Here is a 24711-nt window from a genome sequence, read left to right on the forward strand (position 1 = left end):
ATAGCAGATAAACATTCATTTGTGAAAGGGAGAGTTGCAGAAGGTTTTCAGAGAACATGGCATTCATGGATCTCGTTTCTGCAAAGGTGATTCTGACAGTAGCATTCAGGAGAAACTGGTGTTGTGAGGCTGCCACAGGAAAAGACATGCTGGGCAGCCATAGGAGGATGGAAAAGGAAATGCAAATCTGCGCTCTGTTCACTGTCTTAGATTTTAAATATTTGCTAAAAACAACCTCAGTGCACAGATACTTGGGTACCTAAGCATGGGGTATACAATAATAGGTAAAATGAGCATGATCTCTTACATTCAAGGTAGATACACAAGCAAACAGAATGCAAGTAAATAAAAACAGCCAGAAAAGGGGATGGACTCTATGAATAAGCATCTAGCCAACAATTTTATTTCAAATTTTCTAGCTCCAAATCCCTACTTCATTCTGAGGTTCTCTACCCTTAAGACTGGTTCTATAAAACTGGAATTTGAAATGTTGGAAAAGGGGGTGGGGGGATAAAGAATGGTTCTGTATTCACAATGGTTAGAAAGTGGAAGCCACCCAGGTGTCCATCAATGGATGAACAGATAAAGTGTGGTCCACTCATATGACAGTATATTATTCAGCCTTGAAAAGGATTAAAATCCTGATACATACTGTAATGTGGATGATACTATGCTAAGTGAAATGAGCCGCCAGGAACTAAAGGACAAATATTGTAGAATTCCATTTAGACGAGGTCTTTAGGGTGGTCAGATCCATAGCCAGGGACTATGAACCAGGGACTAAAGGACAAATATTGTAGAATTCCACTTAGACAAGGTTTTTAGGGCAGTCAGATCCATAGACTGGGAAGGCTCTGGACATGGAGGCTAGTGATGCACAAAGTGTGAATCTGCTTAATGCCACTGAATTCTACATTTAAAAATGATTAAAGTGGTAAATTTTATTGCAATGTTTTAATTTATTGGGGTACAATATATGCTATATGTGTAATATTAAATAATATATTAGTTTCAAGTATATCATATAATTTATAAATGAACGAATGAATGAATAAGAATGGCTCCATGTCCTCTGCTCATAAAGCTCCCAGGCGCCCCCTGAGTGGAGTATAGCTGTGTCCAGCAGCAAACCCTGTGAGTATAGCCCCAGCGTCCTTAAGATGCACCACCTTCCACACCTCGCCTCTCTGTGTTTCTATGCCACCCAATCCAGCTACTACTCATTCTTTTCAGAATACTCCTGTGTTCCTGCCTCTAGCTTGGCTCGTGTGTCCTGAAATAGGTCTACCCTAGCGCTCAACTTCTCTACCAACCTCTGTGTATAAAACCAAGTGCCACCTCTCTCTGCAAACCCTTCCCAGACCAACTAAGGGAAGAGCGGATGCCCGGTCTGGACTCTCCTACCAATTTTTCTATAAAATAATCAGCTTCTTACCAGCAAGGAACAATTGAAAAGTGAAAGAAAAGAAAAACTAGCCCCATTTGTAAGTGGCATTAAAATACATGAAATACCTACTAAGTTTAACAAGATATATGAAGGCCTAGACACTGACACCTATGAAATGTTGCTGAAAAGTTTTTTTTAAATAAATAAATAAAAAAGAAATGTTGCTGAAAAAATGTAATGAAGACCCAAATAAAAGGAGAGATACCATATTCACAGATTGGAAGATTCCATACTGTTAATACAGTAATCGCCCCCCCTCCAAATTATTTTAGAGACTCAACACAATCCCAATCAAGATCCCAGCAGTGTTTTGTGCAAAAGGAAAAAAAAAAAAGGCTGATTCTAAAATAAATGAAAACGAAACAAACAAGAATAGATGCATGGGGAGAGAAAAGGCAATGATGGGAAACCTCACCTCACTTCAAGACTTACTACAAGGCCACAACAACCAATCCCATGTGGTACTGGCATTAGGATGAATAGTGAAACAGACCAGAATCCAGAAATAAACCCCCCACACAATGGTCGACTGAGTTTTGACAAAGGTGCCAAGGCACCTCAATGGGGAAAGAATAGTCTGGAACAAAGGGTGCTGAGCAATTGGGTATGGGGAAAAGTGAAATTCACCCCCTGCATCATACCATATATAAAAATGAATTCAAATGGATCAGAGACCTGCATCTAGAAGAAAATGTGGGAGCAATTATTTATGACTTTGGAGTAGCCTAAGATTTCTTAGGATAGCACAAAGTACTAACACAAAATTTAAAAATGAATAAATTGGGCTTTTTGAAAGAAATCACTAGGAAAATATTTGCGATACATATGTCTGACAAAGCACTTACCAATACAGTGAATACTGAGAACTCACAAATGACCCAACGACGACAACAACAACAACAACAACAAAAAAAAACAAGCAAAGGAGTCAGATGTTTTGCACACAGGAAAAGACACAAATGGTCAAGAAGCACATACAGTCATGCTGATATCATTAGTCATCAGGGTCAAATAGAAATCATGATGAGATACGCCTCCACCTACAGTACAACGAACCAGAGATAAAGGCTGATAACACCACAAGCAAGTGGTGCCCTCCTACCTTCCTGGGGGGAGCCTCAGTGGCACCAGCCACCTCAGAGAACAGTCTGACAGTTTCTTGCAAAGTGAAATGTACATTTAAGTATGTGGTCCAGTCATGGCACTTTCAGGTATTACCAAGAAATTACTGCGTGTGTCTGCACAAACACGTTGACAGCTTCACTTGTAACAGCCAAAAACTGCACACAACCTAAATGACCATTAGCAAATACAGGGATATATACTATGATGTACTCACAAAATGGAATATTTCATCGCAATAAAAAGAAACAAACCATCTGGGGCACCTGGGGTCTCAGTCGGTGAAGTGTCTGCCTTTGGCTCAGGTCATGATCCCAGGTCCTGGGATTGAGCCCTGAGTTGGGCTCCCTGCTCAGCTGGAGGGTTGGGGGCGGGGGAGTCTGCTTCTGCTTCTGCCTCTGCCCCTCCCTCTGCTCATGCTCTCTGTCTCACTCACCCACTTGCACTCGCTCTGCACTCTCTCTCAAAAAAAAAAAAAAAAAAAAAAAACCTTAGGAAAAAAGCCCCACCCACACGTGTAACTTGTAAAAGAAGCACAAAAAGGTGCACTGTATGATCCCATTTTTATGAAATTCCAGAAACAGCAAAGCCCATGTACATTGACAGGAATCAGCTAGATGTTTGACCTGGTCTGAGTAGGAATGAACATATCCTGTTGGGTTCACAGGACTCGGCCTCTGGGGGCGCAGGACTTGGCCTCTGAGGGCCCAGACTGACCACATTAGGGGCAGTCAAGGTCAGAGAGAAAACCCTACATAGTCAAGGCAAAGTCAAATTAAACAAGAGACACTGTATGTTGTATCTGATAATGCCAGACGAGTGCAATTTAGAGGAAATCTAGGTAAATGGGATTTTAAGAAAAGATTTTGCCACTCAACAACAGACAGAGGATAAGAGCACTGGACTGGCTTGGCACATCTAGGGCTAATTCTGTTTTTATATGGAAGAGAGCAGGGTTTCTAAATCAAGGCACAGAGAATTAGAAAGCTGCAGGGAATGAGTGCTCCTCATTACCATAAAGCTGCACTGCATCTTTATTCATGATGAGCTTCTTCTTCTAATCAAGGAAGGAATAAAAACAAACAAAAAGGGAGAGAAAGGCAGACTGAACTTGTAAATGGGGTCTCATTCAAACCACCACGGGCTACTGCTGAGCCTGCCAGTCACGAAGGACTCAGAGCCCACATGGCTGTGGAGGACAGGGGCAGACTGCACCCTAACCAGCTCTGCTTTCTCCCCAGGGGGACAAGAGTCTGCTGAAGCACAAAGCCCTCCAGTGGGCTAGGTCAAGGCTCTGTAAAAGGCACCACAGGGCTAGCTGATCCCCTGTCTCCACCAAGCATGGAGAGACCACATGTGGTCCCAGTCCCAGGGCCCTGCCAGGGAGGTAGGGAGGGCAAGGCCAGGCCAGGTTCAGGGGGCTGGCTACCAACCCCCCACACACCTCCCTTGCAGACTGCTGTCTCCTCACCCAGCCCTAGGTGCAGGCAGGGAGGTGTGGGCTCTGTCTCCCTGCTCACTGAGTTCTCACTTCATTGGGGAGGCTTCCCAAGTCGAGGCCATCTAGAAATGTATTATCTAATACTAGGGTTTCACTAATGCAGACCCTGAAGCTCAGGGAGGAACAGGGTCCTTCAGACCAAGGCCACAGAAAAGAACTAACAGGCAAGTGTGGGTGCCCAGAAGGTGCTTTCTCTGGCATGACCCCACGTCAAACACGCTCCAGGACGGTGCTAATTCACAGCATGAGAGACGCCTTGGCACCATCTCTGAGTGGAGGAGCATCACTTTAAAAAAGTGGCCTCTCAACTGAGAATAAGAGATGAGCCTGCAGCCTGCACAGTGGACCCCAGCTGCTGGGTGGGAGAGCTGGGGCTCTGCACATGTCCACACTCACTGCTGGGACAACAGGCTCTGCGGGGGAGGAAACAGCAAGAGATTCCAGAGTGGGAAAGCTGCTCACAGACCTGGACACTCCCCAAGAAGGGGGAGGAGGACAGAAGGAAAGGGGGGCCCTAGGCACTTAGGATTCACTCCCCGCTGTACGATACCACATTTCCAGTAACTGAGACAATAGATGTTTTCTATTAAACGCCACCTCTCACACTTCTAGCTACAGCATAGGCAGCTCTGCCACCACTACTTTATATGAATTAAGGGGCCTAATCTAACTAAATCATCCGAGACGGGGGCTTTGGGTCAGGCGGATGGAGGGGGGCAGGGCCCCAGGACACTGAGGACAGTGCCCAGGACGTCAGACTTGCCCAGTGGGCGAAGCTTGCTCACCTCCGACAAACTTGGAAGTGGCCCTCCCGACGTTTGAGCTTTGCGTTGGTTCTGAAGCTCCACAAAGAAAACGCATTTCAGATCGCCTCCGCAGCCCAGCCAGCCAGCTGTGCGCAAACCCCAGCCCTCAGTCAAAAGCGGGGGGGAGGGGGGGTTCACATGTGACCATGGGAGCTGAAAGCATCCTCCTTGAGACGGCAGGGGCAAGAGGACAGGACCAAGGCACATGGTCCAAGAAAGATCAAACGGAGTCCAGTGAAGGCTTTAAATACTGGCTGTCCTCTGCCTCTCGTATGATACAGGAGACACTGAGGCACAAGAGAACAAGGCAGTGTGCCCCATCACACTCCGAGGAGGCAGAGACTTCTGCCTCGGATTTTTTAGCTAGTCTAGAACTCTTGAAACCAGTCCATATGAGTGAGCCGGACAATCCCTTTCTGTCAGGAGACAGCATCCAGTGATGACTCTATACTATGCCTGTCAAGACACAGCTGCCTTCACAGCAATCAAGCTCTGTAATTACACTTTAATATTAAACAGCTGGCAATAAAAGCATTTTCCAAAAGCTTCCTCTCTGTCCTCCGGACTGGAACACCCCAAATCATGGCTTCTCAAACTTCCATGGGCATACTACTAGGGGGTAGGGGTCTTATTAAAATGCAGATTCTGAAACAGCAAGTACGAGGGTCTGACTATCTGCATTCCTAACAAGCTTCCAGGGTATGTGATGCTGCTTGTCCCTGGGCCACGGAGTCAAGCCAGGCCCTGACCCACAGAATCTGACAGATCAAGTGGACTGGCTAACTGACAACAGGGCTCCTTGAAGAAATAGTGACCATCCTGCTGCCGTGAAGCCCCCTCCCACCCACAACCTCGACTGTGCAGCCCACAACATCGGGGGGCCCCAGGGACCTTCAGTGCAAGCTGGATCCAAACTTCCAAGGAGGATGTCAGGAGAGAAGACAGCTGGATAAGCAACAATGCCCCCAAAGAAATGCTTGGCAACTATCTGGCTAGTGTTCTCCAAATGGCCAGGTTCAACCAGGGCTAGAAGGTCTTGGTAGCAGGCTTCAATCTGCAGCCTCATCCATTTCAGTGGGGAGCAAACAACAGCCATGGGCCCAATCTGACCTGAAGCCTATGTCTGTAAAGACGGTTTGGTTGGCACTCACCATGCCCACTCACTGGCTGGCCACAGCAGCCTTCATGCTACAGCAGCAGAGTAGAATGGTTGGGACAGAAGCCTAAAGCCTTTATAAAGTCTTTGCCCCATCATAGGTTTGCTCACCTCTGCTCTGGAGGGGTCCAAGGAAACAAAGTCTAGAAAAGCAGGCCTGAAGGACGAAACCCAGCATACAATGCCAACAGAGGCAGTTGGGACAGGCTCAAGACCTAGAGAGCAAGTCTGCTAAGAGCTGAAATGCAGTTAGAAATGGGAGGCCAAATCCACTCCCGAGGCTCACCATCTTCCTGCTACAGAGCTGGCCTTACAGGAACACAAAGTGAGCATGATGCACGTCTGAGTCACCCACCTTCACACCTGCTTCCGCTCTGCATGTCAATCTGACTCGGCACTGAGCTCTGCAGGGGAAAGGCCCACCAGCAGAGAACGTGACGTTAGGCCTCAGGTGAGCTTGGTTCCTCTGATCTGGTCATGGTGAAGTGACAAGGCGCCAGGCTCTACTTCCATCTAGTTCCTCCTGAGAGCAGAACAGGAAGTGCCTCTGGGGCTGCAGACAGCAGACACAGGACTGGGGCTCAGACTGCAGGGGGAGCGTGGGGCTGATGGGCTTGTCTCCAGGGAAGGCAGGTGGAAAGGCCCCTCTGTCCTTGCCCCCCTGGCAGATGGGGCCCTCACTGTGCCCATGTGGACAGGGAGGGCTGGTGGGCACCGAGGGCTGGGGAACATATGTTCGTGTATCAGTGGAAGCCAATTAAAGAGGACAGTTGGTCTCCCATTAGTTTCTCAAGGTTTGGAGCCTGAGAAGCTCACAGAACAGGCAAGATTCGGGTTCCCAAAGACTGTGACGACTTGTACTCATACAGACTCTGGAATTGAAGCAACTGGAATGAAATTCTGCCCCTGTACTTCCTCACTGTGGCCTCAAGTACACAGCCACATCACTACTCCTCTCTCCATAAGAGGACAATGACAGAGCCTCAACAGGTTTCTTTTTAAATGTCCTTGTGTGAAGAGCTTAGCACAGGATAAATCCTCAATAACTATGACTGTTACCATCATCATCATCATATAATTACCTGTAAAAAACATTTTGTCAAGTACAATCTCTGCTTTAAAGAATAGTTATAAGATTAAAGAAGATGATACGTAACTTGTCGGGAACAGAGCATCATCTCACATAGTGGACCCCTTGGTTTGGAGAAACCAAACCTCATCTCCCCTATATATTTCATGAGACACCGTCCTGCAAACCTACTGAGAGCCCCTCTTCCAAACAAGTCACTAGCATTGTTTAAATAACAACGTAATCTGTGGAGGAGATCATTGCAGAGAGGAGAAAACAAGCCCCCAGGAAGGGTGACTCACTCCCTCAAAAACACAAGGCTCACACGTGACAGAACAGGGTCTTCTCAGTTACAGGAGGTACCTCATAGAAGTGCTAGTTAGTCATTTTAGCAATTATCAGTTCAATAATCTGCACCTCAGTAAAGCAGAAAACTGTTCTGTGACTTTATCATTTATGTATAAGAGCGTGTATCCCTCTCAGAGGTACTTCTTTTCCGAGTTGATCCAAAGGGCCCTATTTCCAAAAAGAAAATGTCCCTCGTAATGTCCAAAATACAGCATAAGCCACAGTTAAGAGATTTTTAATACATATTTAGTTTTCCAGCTAAAGGATGTTAATCTGCTCCCTAAGATAAGGAGCCAGAGATTACAAAATAAACTAAGTACTTCTCATACCATCACGAGGAACCCTCCAGAGCAAACCTGACTTAATCAACCAGCTCCCTCCAAAGAGGGGTCCACACATGCCCCAGCTCCCTTCCTTCCCACTCTCAGTCTCCCTCATCGTGTTGCCCCCTCCTTTGACTGGCTCCTGTGCAGTCACAGTGACATCTGCCCTCACTTCACTGATAGGGTACCCATCACTCGCCCTCTGGACAGTTTCTCTTTTTGCCTCCCGGGAGATCCTTCCTTGCCTTTTATTGCCTGGCCTCCTCTGCTGTTCCCACCCATCTTCTCAGACCTAGGGATTGTTTTCCTCATAGTTACACTCATCCCTGGGTGACTCCCTCCAACTCTGTGACTCTACCCACTATTTCTATGATAATATCCCCTAAATTCCCATCTTCAGTTGAGACCCTGTCCACACTTCCACCTACCCTCTATGGGGAGACGGAGCTGAATCTAGCCTTCCTGAGGAATGCTGGAGAGATACGGTCACATGTGGGAGACACTTGGGGGCAAGTGACAGGGGTGGTGACAAAGAACTGTGAAAGCAAAGGCCAGGGGACACAGATGGCACATTATGAGAAACAGGACACAGGGGTGAGCTCTGTGTGCCTTCAGATGAAAGCCAGCTGCTCCCACCAACAGTGGAGACTATGTAACACCAGCAGGCTCAGTCTCATACCAACAAGCTAGAGACACCTTACACCTCTGTGGCCTCTTTGCTTACAAATAAAATCAGCTAATTCTATCTGTATGAATTGCTCACATTCTGCTCCCCCCACCCCGCAATGCTCCAGGGTCTCTGGGCTTGGACCTTAGTCTTAGCTTTACAACCAGCTTTGGATTCCCCCTGCCAAAACCCATTCCTTCCGGTCTTCCTCATTTCAATAATGGCATCGCTAGTCTTCCAGGTACTCAGGCCAAAATCCCTGAAGCCTGTCATCCAACCTGTCAGCAAATCCTAGAGGGTCTCCTTTCGAAATACAGTAGACTAACCACTTCTCACCTCTCTTGTCATTTCCAACCAGGCCCAACCACTGTGTTCTCCAGCCCAGAGCACTGTGAGAGCTCCCAACCCATCTCTCCTCTGCCACTCCTTCACCTCACCCTGGCAATCCAGCCTCCACTCCAACTTGGTAATAAATGAATTGATTAATAAAAATATACACACATGCACAGAGGGAAGGAGTGAGGGAGACTGGAAGTACAAATGATGAAAAATGTTTAAGGAATCCAGTGAAGGCAGACAGTTCTTTGTACTATTTTTGTGACATTTCCCTGAGTCTAAGATATTTCAAATGAGAGCTAAGAAACAAAACCCACCCCCTCCCCCTGTGAGTCTATCCTGTCTCCACTCACCTCCCCCCAGCCATGGGAACCCCTCCTTCAGCCCATCTAGTTTCCACGAAATGGTAAAGAGCCCTTGTCCATCTTTTGTCTTAGCATGCGGGGCAATGGGGATATACAAATAATGAGTACGTACCCACAGCAAGTCCTTCGAGAATGAGCTGCTGGGGGAGAGGGTATAGGAGCCCTGTCCTGCACCTTGAGGGCACTTTGTTCACAGCACTTTCAAAACTCTGCTAGTTCTGCACTCTGTCTGTCCCAGGCAATCCTGGGGGATGGCTCTCTGTGGGACTAGTCCCCAGGGGCCAGCAGAGCAGCCGCTGTGGCACAGATACATACCCTGCTCAATAAACCTTGGCCGAGTGAACCAAGAGCTCAAGAACAGCTTGTCTGTCAAGACTCAGTAATGTAAAATGAGATGATATGCAAATCATGCCTTTCTCATGGGAAGCGAGGCTAGGCTCCCAAACCATCCCTTACTAAGGAGAGCAGAAGTGAAAGCATTCTTCACCACTAAGCACACTGAAAGGTGCCCCTGCCAGAGAAGATCCTATCATGATCATAGCACACACGGCCAGGAAGCCTCAGCCTCCCTCCCATCCCTGGGGCCTAATAAAACAAGCTGTGGAGGACCTCGGTAATTGTGAGGGTGGCTCCCTGCCCCAGGAGCCTCCCACACCAGGAGCTGGGGAAAGCAGGCTGATGAGGACCACAGGTAATTGGGGGGTAAAACAGAAGGGGCAATGGGCTGGGAAAGTGCTGGAAGCACTGGTAAATAGGGATGTGACTGGTATTGGCCACCCAGGACATGGGGCCTTGACAAGGAAACGCGTGTTTGTGAAGGTGTGGGTGGGTGGGAGGGGGTGTGAGTGTGCGTGGTGTTCTCGTACGCACAGGAGGGGAACATCATTGAAGAGTCTGACTAGGAGGTGGAACAGTGATTCATAAACAATTTGGCCCAAAGCACCTGGCTGTGTTTCACTTACTCGTGGTTTCAACAGACTCAAATGCACCCAGCTCCCTCCAGTCCAAGCCATAGCAAACACCTCCAATGGCCCTGCCAGGAGAACATCTGACTTACATACATGGCTGCCACTATCAAATTAACAGTGAATAAGTCCTGATTGCCTACAGTCCACAAGAATGACATACTGGGCGAGTTCAGTTATCCCTGAATCCTCCAGAAATGCTGCAAGGCAGGGCTGTAAAGAACACACCACACGCCAGAGTGCTTCCCATGCTGCCTGTGCAGAATGTCCCGATTCCAGGTTACTTTGCAAATTGTCCTTGTGAATCTCTGAGCCAAATGGCCACTCACTTCCATGGCCTTGAATTATGTGCTAAAGTAACTCATTAAGGAGACCCACGTGAGGCTGGCAACATGCAGACACCGGAAACCCAGCACACAGTGAACCAGCTGGACAGCGTGCTGGTGGCAGGCAGAGCACCTTTGGAGAATGACTCTGTCTCTGCCTGTGAGGCCCTGTCCCTGTCCCCACCCACCCCACTCACTGAGTGGGCTCCAACCAAACTAGCCTTGAAAAATAAACACAGGTCCATACACCACATGGAATTTGCTTCTGAAAGCATGTCTTGCAACCGACAAGAAACCGTAAGTACGACTTTTAAAGCTGCACAAGTGCAAACCTCAGAAACGTCTACTCATTGCCACGTGTGGATTTGGGCACACTGTTACAGCACAACAACACTATAATTCACGGAAACCAAAAGAGAAGGATGGAACAAATCAGTGCAGGAATCAGAGGAAGCAGGACCTCCCGGCTAGAGAAGTAAGTCAAGAAAGGGCTGGGCTGTGAAGCTGCAGTGAAGCAGTGGCCTTGTGCAGGTGTTCTGTGGCCTCCCTACCCCACAGCACCCCACCCCACATAGACAGCACCTTCTGTGTCACACATGGCTTGAGGCCTACTGTACCAGGAAGAAGATCGCCACGGAAGGGAAGAACATCATGGTGGGGCCTAAAACATGATTGCAAGGCCACATAAGTCACACATGGGAGGCAGCCCCGTGTCCGCCTATGCCCGGCACAGAGATGGACAGAGTGCCTGTTACACCTTCACCTCCTTGCTCCGCTATCACTTCACACTGAGTCCTTGACTTCCCTCGGACTCCAAATTTCAGGAATCACATGTTTTTTTAATTTATTTTTTATTGGTGTTCAATTTGCTAACATACAGAATAACACCCAGTGCTCATCCCGTCAGGTGCCCCCTCAGTGCCCGTCACCCAGTCACCCCCACCCCCCCATCCACCTCCCGTTCTACCACCCTTTGTTCGTTTCCCAGAGTTAGGAGTCTCTCATGTTCTGTCTCCCTTTCTGATATTTCCCACTCATTTTCTCTCCTTTCCCCTTTATTCCCTTTCATTATTTTTTATATTCCCCAAATGAATGAGACCATATAATGTTTGTCCTTCTCTGATTGACTTATTGCACTCAGCATAATACCCTCCAGTTCCATCCACGTCGAAGCAAATGGTGGGTATTTGTCATTTCTAATGGCTGAGTAATATTCCATGGAATCACATATTTTTCCATGGCTTTCCACCCATGATTAAAATACAGGATCCTGATGAGGACATCCGTCCTGCCATCACTTTGACCTCTAGTTTTGCAGGGCCACATGATTTTGGTGCCACCCAATGACCACACCACAGCCCTGGAAAGGTTAACTGCCCACAGGACAGCAGGCAGCGGCCCCTCTCTTCTGGCCACTCTCCCTCAGGAGAGCCACACTGGGACGATGCCCTTTGTGGACAGCCCAGAGGAGAGGACACAGAGAGGGAAGGTGAGCAGGAGGACAGGTGTGCAGCCTAGGAAGAGAAAGTCAGGGAGCACACTCTCCCTGCAAGCATCTTTAGATTTTATAAAGTGAGGAGAGAGGGGCTAGGCCAGTTCTGTTGCTGCATTTCTTTTTTTTTTTTTTCCTTTTTTTTTTTAACATGTTATTTATTTGACAGAGAGAGAGCAAGCAAGGAGAGTAGCAGGAGAGACAGGCTCTCTGCCCAGCAGGGAGCCCAATGCAGGGCTCAATCCCAGGACCCCAGGATCAAGACCTGGGCCAAAAGTAAGTCCTTAAACAACCAAGCCACTCAAGTGCCCCTGTTGCTGCATTTCTAAACACTGATGTTTAAAAATGTAAAATCTGAATTCAGACAAAACAAAAGGGTATCTCTTTAATAAACATACTCTCTGGTGCTCAGTGTCACTCATGTAGAAAATCATTTAGAAAATAATAATCATTTAGAAATAATTCACATTTAGATGATCGCTCAGGAAATCCAGGTTATGTTCTAAGGCTCACATCCTCGTGCAAAGTGCCAGGGACTATGCCGTGGAACAGAGCTCTCCTGCACATCAATCAATAATATATTCAATTACCTATTAAAGAGACCTTAATTAGCTCATGTACACCTGAAATTCAGATTTGAAAAGATTTGAAATACAAAGAGAAGACAGTCTGATAGCTCTGCTTCAGAATTTTGGATGGTGCAAATAACCCTTCATGATTTCAAAACAATCAGCAATCCATCTTCTCTGCCTGCAAGAGAGCAATCCTTCTGGACCCAGCATGCAAAAGAGCCCAGCTGGCGAGGAGACAGATCATAATCAGTTCTCTGTGGGATCAGCTAGTCTCGGGTCCCAATGTAACGCACAGAAGTAAAGAGCTGTCAAAGACCAAACATCTAAATACTTACCCCACTTCACCATCTGCTGCTCCTATCATTTGAATTTAAAATTAATAAGACCACCATTAAAAGGTAGAGTTGCTGCCTACATCTGCTGTTCTAAAATAATGGATAGTGACTGGCCACATAATGGCTCAAGCTGTAACATGGATACGAGTCCACAATGCTTAAACTCCAGGCGGAGAATAAAACGAAAATTGCAATTCTCTATTTGAGTTTTCCCCTTTTTCTAAAGTCACCGTTCCCCAAACTGCTTTGTCTTGTTTTATAAAACTTACGAGAAAATGTAAGGTATTGTGAAATTTAAAGGTATTGTAAAACATCACCACTTTCTCGGGGTACAAGATGTGTAAAGATGAGTTCAGCTGCTGGGTCTGTTCTCTGAGCCTGTGGCACTGGGGTACATTTTCTCCCCCATTCCTGCATATTTAGATTCATGGAAGACAGTGTGAGCAGGAAAGAGGGAAGTGAGGCGAGCAGTTGAAAGGCTCTGGTCCCACTCTAACCAGGTGATCCTGGGCAGCTCGTTTTCTCAGGCCTCAGGCTATATATTCCACCTGCACCAGAATAAAAGCCCATGGGCACGGTGCCACTGCACGCTATGCGTGTTCACACACGCATGCGCGCACACACACACACACAGCAGCATCGCTCACCTGCGTGAAACACTGTGACAATCTACACATTTCCATTCATGACCAGCACCTTCTTCCAGGTTAAGCATTTGGGCTGATGAGACATCCGGCAGCAATTCGTGTGGTCCCACTGCCCACAGTCCCCTGCTCCCTACCCATGCAGCTTCTTCCAAAAGCATTTTTCATGATCCGGGCAGAAGGGGGAAGAGTAGCTGTCTCACCCCACCCATTCATTCAACAAATACTAATCGGTGTGCCAGCGCTAGTGACAGAGCGGCGACCTCCAGACAATAAGTAGGTCTTCAGGGAGCCCACATGTGTGTAGGTGCAAACAGACAAACCAAAACACACACTAGGAAGTGAAAAATGCTGTACAGAACCATGCCGCGGAAAAGGAGAAAGACCATCTCCACCAGAGCCGTGGTGATGCTAATGCTGTGACAGGTCAACAGGGCATAGGACAGACTGACAAAAGCCTCTGTACAGTGACACCATTCTCCCTCGAGTCTTCTCTCCTCATAATGGAAAAAAAAAGGAAAGCAGGGGCATAAAGCCATTTTGAGATGGTTTCTGATTTCAGATATCTGGCCATCAAACCCCTGCAATTTCAAGGAAAAGCTGATAAACCATATGGCTGACAGTTGAAAGTCTGTGTTTAGGAGCGACTCTTAAATATGGGCAAAATGTGTTTGTTTATGTGAATGCTCCGGGCCCTCGCTCGTGCAAATCGCGCTAACGGAACTGTCCGTGTTTTGCCGGATCCACCAGCTTGCCACAAACAGCCTTCCATGCCTTTTCTAACTGTTTATAAATAGCACAAACACCCAGATATGCACATCGAGGCAAGCTGTCCCTTCAGCTGCCGCTGCTGTGACAATGAGCCAAATCAACCCGCGCACACCGCACACCGGGGCTGTCGGGCCATCTGACGGAGGATTTGCCCAGCGGCCTGCCTTCCTTGGAGGTGGAAAGGCACAGAGGGGGCCCTACTCTCCGTGCAGGACAAACCATGCCGCAATCTCTGGATGAGTTCTGCCCCCCACATCCACCTGCCCCTCCTCGTAGCCCCGTGGCTTCCCCGTGTGCCCATCCTGAAAGGCTGCCAGCAGCCCTGCAACAGGAGCCTGCTACTGCTGCCGTCACACACGGGAGGAACAAGGAGCTGCCCAGGACCACGTGCTAATGAGAGGGCCCTTTTCACAACCAGAGTTTCCTGGTGCCCAAAATAATGTTTTTCCATCACACTATTTACATGGAGCTGAACTCAGGTTCTTTCTACTAGGTCAGCCGCCGAGAGGTATGTATATGACACAAGCCATGATGACCTGCTAGCATTCTTTCTTCTAAAACATTAAAACAACAGCATTTATTCTGCACTCAGGAGATGCCAGTCTCTGAGTTTTATCTTACATTACAGCCCTATAAAATCGCCACCATATCACTCCCCAACCAAGGCACAGAAAGGTTAAAGAGCTTGTCCACGGTCACAGATTATTTCGCCTTTTTTTTTTTTCAAATTTACAAAAGTAAATACTCCTTTTGTTACAAGTGTTATTAAAACAAACATACTTAAGATGCACTAAATAATAAAATAGCAAAAATTAAAATTCAGATTATGCAAAACAGTGAAATTCTCCTTCCACTATAATCACCAATCCCAACCTCTCCTCTGGGGCAACCAGTGCTACCAGCATGTCACACGGCCCTGCAGAGCTGCTGCCATGGTGTGGAAATAAGTGTGCCACACACACAAGGGAGATACTATACGTCACCACTGTATCGCCTGAGCAACTTGAGGGGGTGTGGCTACTGCACACACCTTCCCTACCACCCGGAATAAACAGTCAAGGTGAGAAGTCAGCTTGTCACCCAAATACGGCTCTGAAACACAGCTCCTGGCTGCCAGCTCCCCTTCCCTGCCCCGTCACTGTATGGCTGCACACGTTCAGCCCTATTTTCTGCCAGCAGCCAGAAATAACTGACAGTAGTCATGGCAGACACGAATGTGCCACGCGATCGACTGCTCTTCAAGCAGAGATGTGCTGCAGGGACTATGGTCCAGCTGCCAGCTGCCTTCCCACGGCAGCCTGAGCCCTGAAAGGGTGTAAGAGGCCTGGCCACATTAGCCCAAAAGGGGACGCTGGGACGGGCAGTCCCTCTCCTGAGCAGCATGCAGGCTGGCTGAGGCTCTACACACCTACATCACAGCCCACTGCTTCCTCAGTTTCTCTACTCTCCTCACACCACTGATCCTGACAGACACCTTCCCCCCACATCTGCCTCCTCAGAGCCTACTGCAGCTGCTCTGCTCCCCACCCAGGATACCCCCAGCACAGAATTCTTCTGTGCCTCTGTGTCCCTGCTACCATCTTGTGCTACTTTTGCAATCACATGGGAGTACTTAGCTTACAAGGTTTTCACATTCTGAGTCTTTTTATAATTCATGATTAATACTTGGATGCATCCTGGTGGAGCTATTCATACTACTACAGTGAGTGATAAACAGATAGAGGCCTCTCACTGCCACTCTCCCCCATAGATCCTCGTCGTCTGCAGGACTTCACAGCATCCTTCCCATGGCAAATATCTATTCCAGTGCACGTACCAGGGCCCTCTTTTAAGGATGCTCCTCATCAATGGGCAACAGAAGTCATGCTTCCCATCATAAGCAAAGCCCACTTCTTCAGTGCACACACACCAGAGGCCTGGGGTGGTTACAGCAGAGTGAGAATATGAGGCTTTTCCCTGGGAAGTCACTATCCCAGCCCAGAACAGTTACAAAATATCTGGGCAAAAGATGGGAAACTCTCAAACCAAAAGACATGAATAGGCAAGTCAGAAAAAAATCAATTATTTAAACCCCACTAATAGGGCACCTGGGAAGCTTGGTGGTTGAGTGTCTGCCTTTGGCTCAGGCCATGATCCCAGGGTCCTAGGATCAAGTACCACACTGGGCTCCCCACAGGGAGCCTGCTTGTCCCTCTGCCTATGTCTCTGCTGCTCTGTCTCTCAAGAATAAATAAAATCTCAAAAAAAATAAATAAATAATAAACCTCACTAATAATCAAAAAAGTAAATTAAAATGATATCATCTATTATTTATCCAATTGACAAACTGCTTCAACTACTGGTAATATTTAGTATTGGTGAGGATTAAGTGAGGCAGCTGCTCTCAAGCATGGCTGATGATCATGCAAACGGAAACAAACCACCGTTCTTTTCTTTTTTTTAAAGATTTTATTTATTTATTTATGTATGTATTTATTTATTTATTTATTTATTTATGAGGGTGGGGGCAGAGACACAGTCAGAGGGAGAAGTAGGAAACCACCTTTCTGAAGAAGAGCTAGACATGTCTACCAAGATCACCCACACCACATACCCTCTCTCACACCAGCCTAAGAACCACCTGTGCTAAGATGCACGCTGAGTTCTGCAAACAAGGTTTTTGTTACCTACTGTAGTACTATAAACTGTAAACCTCAAACATCCAATGTTACATAAATATTTAAGATATAATTTAAGATACATATAAATTGCGTTTCTGAAAGTATAATTCATGATGTGACAAAAATGTCCATTTATATATAGGGAATAAAAAAGATCTTAAACAGATAGAATACTCATTTTAGAAAAAGGAAAGGACTAGGTCTTAGTCTAGGGCCTCCAAGATTCCCCACTGAGCCTCAACAACTGGCCAGGAGAACTCTCAGGACTCGTCACACAGGCATACTCAGAACTAGATTTATCACGGCAAGAAGAGACAAAGCACAATGAGCAACGGGGAAAGGCACAAGGTGCAGTGGACTCCAAGTAGGAACCTCCAGGGTCCTCTCCCACAGAGTCACACAGGACAGCACCTGGGAAGCGCTGGCACCAGGAAGCTCGTTAGAGACCAGTGTCAGGGATTTTGCTGGGGGCTGGGCACATGGTCCCCCTCTGCCTGACATGTACCAAGGTTCCAGACGCTAGGGAGGAAACCGGGTCTGTGGGCATGAACCATGCTGTCTGCAAAGACAGCGCAGGCTCAGTGAACTGCTCTTGCCAGTCAGGGTGGTGGGAACCGTCCCAACACTGAAGTTCCAGATACCAGCCACGGGCCAAGCTCACGAGCAGGCCTCCCAGAGGATGGGAGTCTCTGGCCTGCTGTGGTAATGCTGTTCTGCACAAGGCTGAAACGGTCGTGGTGCTGAGGTCTGATGAGATTTGTGTTCTTCTTTATCCTCTCTCATTTCCAAATGTTCAATAACATGTATTTCCTTTACAATCAGGGAGGTGTATTACACACTTTTAAAAGCTGTTTTGCTTGTTTTGCCTACATGATATCAATTTTTAGATCACATACAGGGGAATTCTGAGATTTACAAATGTCTTAAGAAGACACAGCCAGGGAGAGAGCAGCACGGGAGAGCCACCGGGGGGATGCGCGGTCCTTGGTGAAGAGTGGGGATGAAACTCCACCGGCGTCCTCAAGATTTCCAGCTTTATTCTTGACCAAACAAGCTGGAGAGTCAGATTTCATCCCTAACACGGCTATGAGCAGGCACTATTTTGTTCTTAATGCAAAGATCTCTATATTCCAAGCACCCCCAGCAGACAGCACCATGGCTCTTGTCAAGACAGTTTCATTTCTTTTAATGCCATTGAGTTTGAAGATCATGAAATCTCCTTACCTGTGCTTCCTTCTGATGACACTCACCACAGAAAGAATTTCAGAAGAATCTGAAAGTTAAAAACAAACATGTATGGAAATATGCAACCCAGAACTCAATCCATGACTCTACAATATCATTCTCATGGTTATATTTCCTTAGGTGTAAAAGGGGAGGGAAACACTGCCTGCCTTGCAATCCTAAGAAAACAGATGTAGGAGAATTTCAATGATAAGACATTAGTATCAGAAGCGCCTCACATAACCATTCCACAAATGCCTATGTGCTGGCCCTTACGTCAGGCCCAGGGAATACAGCAGTAAATAGAACGGACATAGCCAGATAGAGCTCAGAGGGCCCACAGATCACTTGAAAAACAAATCGTGAGTAAGCTGTGGGGGTGACAGGAGGCAGCCTTTTAGCGAAGGCTCAGAAAAAGACTCTGGGACTGGGGCTTGGGTTGCAACTCCAGAACTACCACCTGAGAGCTCTGTGACCTCAAGCAAGTTGCTTCAGTTTCCTCATGTCTCAGTTTCCTTATCTGTAAGATAAGGATTCAAACAGTAGGATTACAATCCTCCTTTCACTGTAATGAGACTTTAGGGAGTTCATGTCTGTGATGTTCTCAGGACTATGCCTAGTCACAGAGGATAACTGTGGAGATAATTTTTGCAAGATAAATATAAATATATAAGTTTTAGGGGCCTTGAGATGTAAATGAAACTCTAAGCTGTACATGGCGAGATGAGTAAAATTTTCCCTGACCAAATACTCCTATCTCCTCCTCAACAAGTCTAATGAACTTTATTCCAGGGGCATTCCCAAGAAATTAAGGCTTTAGATGCTACATCCTGGCAGTATTAAAATAGTGCAAAATGCCCAGTAAATAAGCAAATTTCAGAAATAATTATGTATGTTTCCAAAAACACATATAGGCTTAAAGTTTTCCCAAATTTAAAAGCACAAAGCACTTTCACATGTATGACTTCACTGATTCTTGAAAAACCCTTCAGAAGAAGTGTAACAGAGGAGGAAGGTCATCCAGCGACCCTGTGTGAACTGTCCACAGTCCGAGAGCCGGTCAGTGGGGAGAGAAGAGACTGAAACAGTGTCAGCTTGTGAACACCACTTTCCTCCTTCCACACACACCATAACGTGCATGCACCCACTCAGCTCCTAAAACTTTACAGAAATCCTAACACAGAGACCTGAAATAGCATGCGAGAATTTCCATGATGCAGACATGCATCTTGTTCTCTGTCTTTGAGAATGCTTCGCTGCCCTTCAGCTGCAGAAGCAGAAACCAAACTGTGTTCCCCAAGCCGAAAGCAGTGTTTTCTTCTCAGCTGGTACTCTGGGGTTAAAGGAACAGGAGATCATTCCACAAAATTACTGTTACGCTTCTCAAAAAGGAAGTATGACTTTCACAGAAAAATCTATTCCATTTGGGAGAAAGGTCCACTAAAGCCACAGCAGGGTAATATATTCATACAACAACAATTAACTTCATCTGTCACATAGTGAAACCCCAAAGCCCTCTGGGCATACAGCTGCTTTCTGAGCCTAAATTAAACTCCAACTGAGAAACAGGTCAATTTTCTAAAATATTCTTTCGCAAACATCGTAAGCAAAAATTCCTTTAGCTTGCTTGTCATTTTCCAGATGGAATACCTCTGTTGGCCTTACTTGAATTTAGGCAACCCTTACCACAGCCCAGACACCAAACCAGCCACTGCGGTGACAACACAGACAGACGTGGCACAGCAAGACCCTCGAGGAGCTCACCCTGGGGGAAGGGAAGGCCGCCCAATCACAACCTTAAAGCAGCTTACTGATTGCTATCACCTATTTCAGCTTTGGCTTTAGCTTGAATTATGAAAAAAGGAAGGAAGGAAGGAAGGAAGGAAGGAAGGAAGGAAGGGAGGGGAGGGGAGGGGAGGGGGAAAGAAAGAAAGAAAGAGAGAAAGAAAGAAAGAAGAAAGAAAGAAAGAAAGAAAGAAAGAGAAAAAGAAAGAGAAAAGAGAAAAAGAAAGAAAAGCACACACAGCACATCCCATTTCTATATGGAAGCAATCGGATCTGAACATTAAGTCGAGCTCAAAGTGTGGTGGGCAGGCGCCAAGGGAGGTCCCTAGAGTGGGAGAGCTCTTTCACAGGGGTGAACACACATACCACTTGGAGGTGGGGAAGGGACCCAAGCACAGGGTCGACCCCAGGGCTTCAGGGATGCCCGCGCATCTGGAGGAAGGAACAGAGGGCAGGAAATCTGAAGCCTCCAAATTGAACAGACACACACAAAGAACTTCTCCCCAAATGGGTGGGGGGTTACTACGATGCTAAACGGAACACTGTCCTACCCAGAGCACAGAGCCCTGGTACAACAGTGAGGAAGACACAGGGCCACCAGGGCCCCCAACTCGGCCCATAACCTTGGTTGAGCCTCTTCTTTCTTTTTTATTGAGGTATAACTGGCATATCACATCATGTGAGTTTCAGGTGTACAACATGATGACTGAGATTTGTATATGTTGCCAGTGATCATCACGATAAATCTAGTTAACACCCTCACTGCACACAGTCACAAGATTTCCTTTTCTTGTGATGAGAACTTTTAAGATCTACTCTCTTGGCAGCTCTCAAATAGGCAAAACAGCATGATCAATGACAGTCACCATACTGTACCTGGTACTTGGTTAAGTCCCTGATCTTCTGTGAGCCCCAGTAAAATCACCAGAAAAACAAGAGATGTGAAAACCCACCTGCCTTCTTCGCAGAAATGCTGAGAGGATAAAATGAGATAATGGATTTTAAGGGTCTTGCTGAACCAAGAAGCAAAATACCAATGTAAGGAGTCATTATCACCATTCGTTAAGTAATCTGCACGTAGAACTGAGCTTTACAACCCATGTTCCGCCCACCTTCGCCTGACCAAGAGCATTGTGAGTGCAGGCAATCTAGCTGGGCCAGAGTCCAGAGCTTGGAGGGCCTCAGGCAGCTCAGGACTTGAGTGGTGTCACTCCTCCGAAGGGTCAGGAAGCTTTCTGAAACAGAGAACCAAACCGACCTACAAGACTACATTTTATCTTTCTCGGATATGCCTGAGGTCATCCAAAGCCTCCTCACAGCTAAGCAATCCAGGGCTGTCCCCTGCTACACTGTATATTTCCACCTCAGAAGCCAAAGGGCATTCAAATGTTACATGATGATGGGCCTAAACAGTAGAAATCACATGAAGCTAGAACCCCGAAAAACATATTCACAGAAAGGATTCAGCGAAATCTGCTTCAAATATGTTCACTATTGCCTGTAGCACTTATTTTCTGCCTCTTTCCAGCTGACTCCATTGATGCTTTGACTGCCCCTTGGCTTTCACTAAGACCACAGAAAAGTAATACACCTGCGTGCCCCTCCCAGAGGAGCACCAGCCACACCACCAACACATCTCCCAGGGTAGTCCCCAAAATCAGGCTGCAAAGTCCCAGTAAATGTAGACAAACAACTCCCCAGCCGCCATGTTCTTTCTGTACTCCCAAGGAAGATGGGTTGGGATGATGAGTCTTGAAGTCAGAACTAAAAGAGGCCATAAGCAACATCTAATCGGACCCTCCTGCCACAGCACAGCAACCTAACACCCAGAAAATAGCAGAGCAGGAGAGCCAAAGCCAATACCCACTCACCTGACCTCGGGCCCAGAACTCCTACAGCAATGCTGCTCTGGATCTTCTTCTTCCTAATGAAGGAAGATAAAGCAGGGCCCAGGCAAAGCCATTCCATCCATACTAAAGCCATTCAAGAGCTGACCTAGCACCTATTTAAAGACAGGCACTTCTTGCCAACTGTATGAGCATGAATATGTAGAGAAATTTCGGCTATGTTTCGACTTGCTGTCTGTGTTCATAAAGCACCAACTGCGTGGTCCAAGTGCACACAGTGTACCTCTTCATCATAATACCCTATTTATCCTGCAGCCAGGTGTCCACCCACTGCCCTAGACAGCATGTCCGTGAGCGCAGGGATCTATAATCACCTTTCTATCCCCAGTGCCCAGCCTGTAAGATACCCAATAAGTGATTGATGAACTAAGTTACCTACTCAAACACTTTTAACTTGCATTAACAAAAGTAAGATCTATTAAGTTTTGTTGATGTGGAGATAGTACCACACAGCTTAAACCTTAACTTGTGGATTTATGCTGTGTTCCCCTAGATTTCATTTGCTAAGTATTTAGTGAGCACCTCATGTGTGCTGGACATTGCCAAATGCAGTGCCAGGAACCAGAGTTCAGATAGGGCTCAGAATCGAACGGGAAACAGAAGAAAACCAGACAAGGTTTGGTGGGAGAGCTGAGAAGAATAAGCACTGGCCACCGAGCGAAGAACTCGCTTTGTCCAGCTGGCATACAGATAACACATGCTTCCTGCAGCATGCGATCGCATCCCCTCGGCGACTAACGAAGCTATAATGCGATGGCCCCCTGCGTGCCAGATGTCACTGCAGAGCAGGGTTCAGGAGAAGAAACCAAAAAACAAACAAAGCTCCAGGATTGTGCTGGAATACAGATTGAAACAGGCTTTTTAGGGGCAATGTTCCAATTAGGAAATCCCCTGGCTACACTCTTTTGAAACTCAAGGTACTCTGTAGGCTGATATTTAAGTGGTATATTAACCCTACCAGTTAAAACCGAAGAAATCTTTGCTTCAAAGGCTAAGGATGAATTATCTTTGGCAAATTTATTCACTCTGAGTATTTCCATTAAGAGAATTATGAAAATTACTGGGCACTTACCATGTGCTAGGAACAGGCATCAAGCTACATGCTTTAAAGACATGTTTGTATTTAATCCTCAGAATGACGCTGGGAGGAGATGACAATGGCTCCTATCATCCCCTTTTACAGTTGAAGAAAATGAGGTCTACACAAGTTTTAAAACTTGCCCCAAATTACACAGTTGGAAAAACCCAGGCAGCTTGCCTCTGCAGGCCCTGCATGAAGACAAAGTATTTATAAACTGTCCAGAACAGAGCTGGTATAATGGACTACAATAAATACCAACAATTCACACCTACGATCATTTTGTGCTAATCAAGATTTGCTATAGTTCTGCACAACTAACTGTCAAATTATTACGAGAAGAAAAAGTAGAGTGGATAGACACTGGAATAGAGTGAATGACTGGTAGACATTCGTGGGATGAGGCATTATCTGCACAATATTCTTTACTCGCCCCACAGCACCCAAAGCCATTCCATACTGATGAAAGCAGGAGGCCCTTGTGTTGCCTGGAATTCTCATTCACCTTGGACATGGGTTCTCAACCTCCACCATCCATCAGAGTCCCCTGGGCAGCTTCTCAAACCTACAGACACCCAGGCTCCATTCCCGAAGATCCTATTTCAACTGGTGTGGAGTGAGCATGCATGCTTTTCCCAGAGACTCCCACCTGGCCCTGGGTGCACCTCGGCTCAGTTCCCCAAACACTCACTGGGGTTCAGGTTGAGTAAGAGGAGTCACCACCTTCTCCCCCCCAAAAAGTGTTTACAGTTTTCTCTGCTTTTAGGATAAAGAAACTAATTTCAGAGATTTATTCCAGTCCAAATCAAATAAACTCCCAGTGAAACAGTGCTCTTGTATAAGTTTACATACAAACAGCTTCCTTTATCATCCCTGGCAAGAGCCAGAGCATTAACTCTGAGCCACGAGAAGTCTGCAGAAATGAGAAATTCAGGTCTTGGCCATTTGCCACATTCCACATGCACCCTCCCCTAGAAGGAAGGCTCAGCTACAAGGTAGATTAACCATTTTATCAAGAATGGAAACAGAAAAGCAGAGCTCAGCCTGGAGTCGAGGGGCTGGGGATCCCAGTCATGGCCCCACTGTAGATGATGAGTGATGTCACGTCAGGGAAGTCCCTTCTCCTCGCTGGCCCCAGTCTGGCTACCAGTGGATGAAAGAGAGGTAAAGCCAAAATGCAGGTATTACTGCAAGCTCCAGGTTCTCACAGTGATAAAAGGAATATCTGCCATCAAGAAACTGAAGTACCTTTCCCCATTCCTTAGAATCAAAAGTAGAAGCAGAGAGTGCAGCGACCATCTGACCGGGTGGACCGGCCACAGAACAGATATGCAACAACCAAGAGGACACAATCAGGAATGCCATGGATGATGGCTTCCGAACCCACCCACTCACTTGTTCATTCCACAGATACCTGAGGCAGCTTCTATGCTACTCACCCCACCAATTTCCAGCATCCTTTTGCTGCACCCCCTCAAGTACCACACCTATCATGTCTGATCATCACCAACCTGTTTGCTGTCAGCCACCACGTCACAGATGAAGCGGACTACAGCACAGGGGGCCCTACCCCCGCTCAGTGATCGCTCCCAGACTGCAGCACCCAGAGTGGCCCTTCCGCCTTGGGGCACTTCCCACCCTTGGCTGATCCAGAGCTCCCAGATGGCTGTCCTGTCCTAGCAGCTGTCACAGGCTGTTCTGAGGCCACGAAGGCTACAAAATGTACAGGGCTAATGTGGTCCATCTGTCTCTAGTAGATCTTGTGCTTGTCCTGCTGGTCACTTCTGCAGACGGATGGGTTAGGATGGGCTT

The 24711-nt window shown here is 46.9% G+C and overlaps 1 protein-coding gene across 7 annotated transcripts in view; it reads right to left on the minus strand.

Annotated features, from left to right (window-relative positions):
• The window catches only part of AFAP1 (actin filament associated protein 1), a 141477-nt gene that overhangs the window by 93322 nt on the left and 23444 nt on the right, over positions 1-24711 (minus strand). For 5 of the 7 annotated variants that reach the window (XM_041752319.1, XM_041752317.1, XM_041752321.1 and 2 more), the window contains exon 2: positions 18130-18178. The exons of the other annotated variants lie outside the window; for them this stretch is intronic. The gene's annotated coding sequence lies outside the window, so the exon portion shown is untranslated. The remainder of the gene's footprint in view (positions 1-18129; positions 18179-24711) is intronic. 7 annotated transcript variants of the gene reach the window in all.

This window comes from Vulpes lagopus, chromosome 4 (genome assembly GCF_018345385.1).
Source record: "Vulpes lagopus strain Blue_001 chromosome 4, ASM1834538v1, whole genome shotgun sequence".
In the NCBI taxonomy this organism is placed as follows: Eukaryota; Metazoa; Chordata; class Mammalia; order Carnivora; family Canidae; genus Vulpes; species Vulpes lagopus.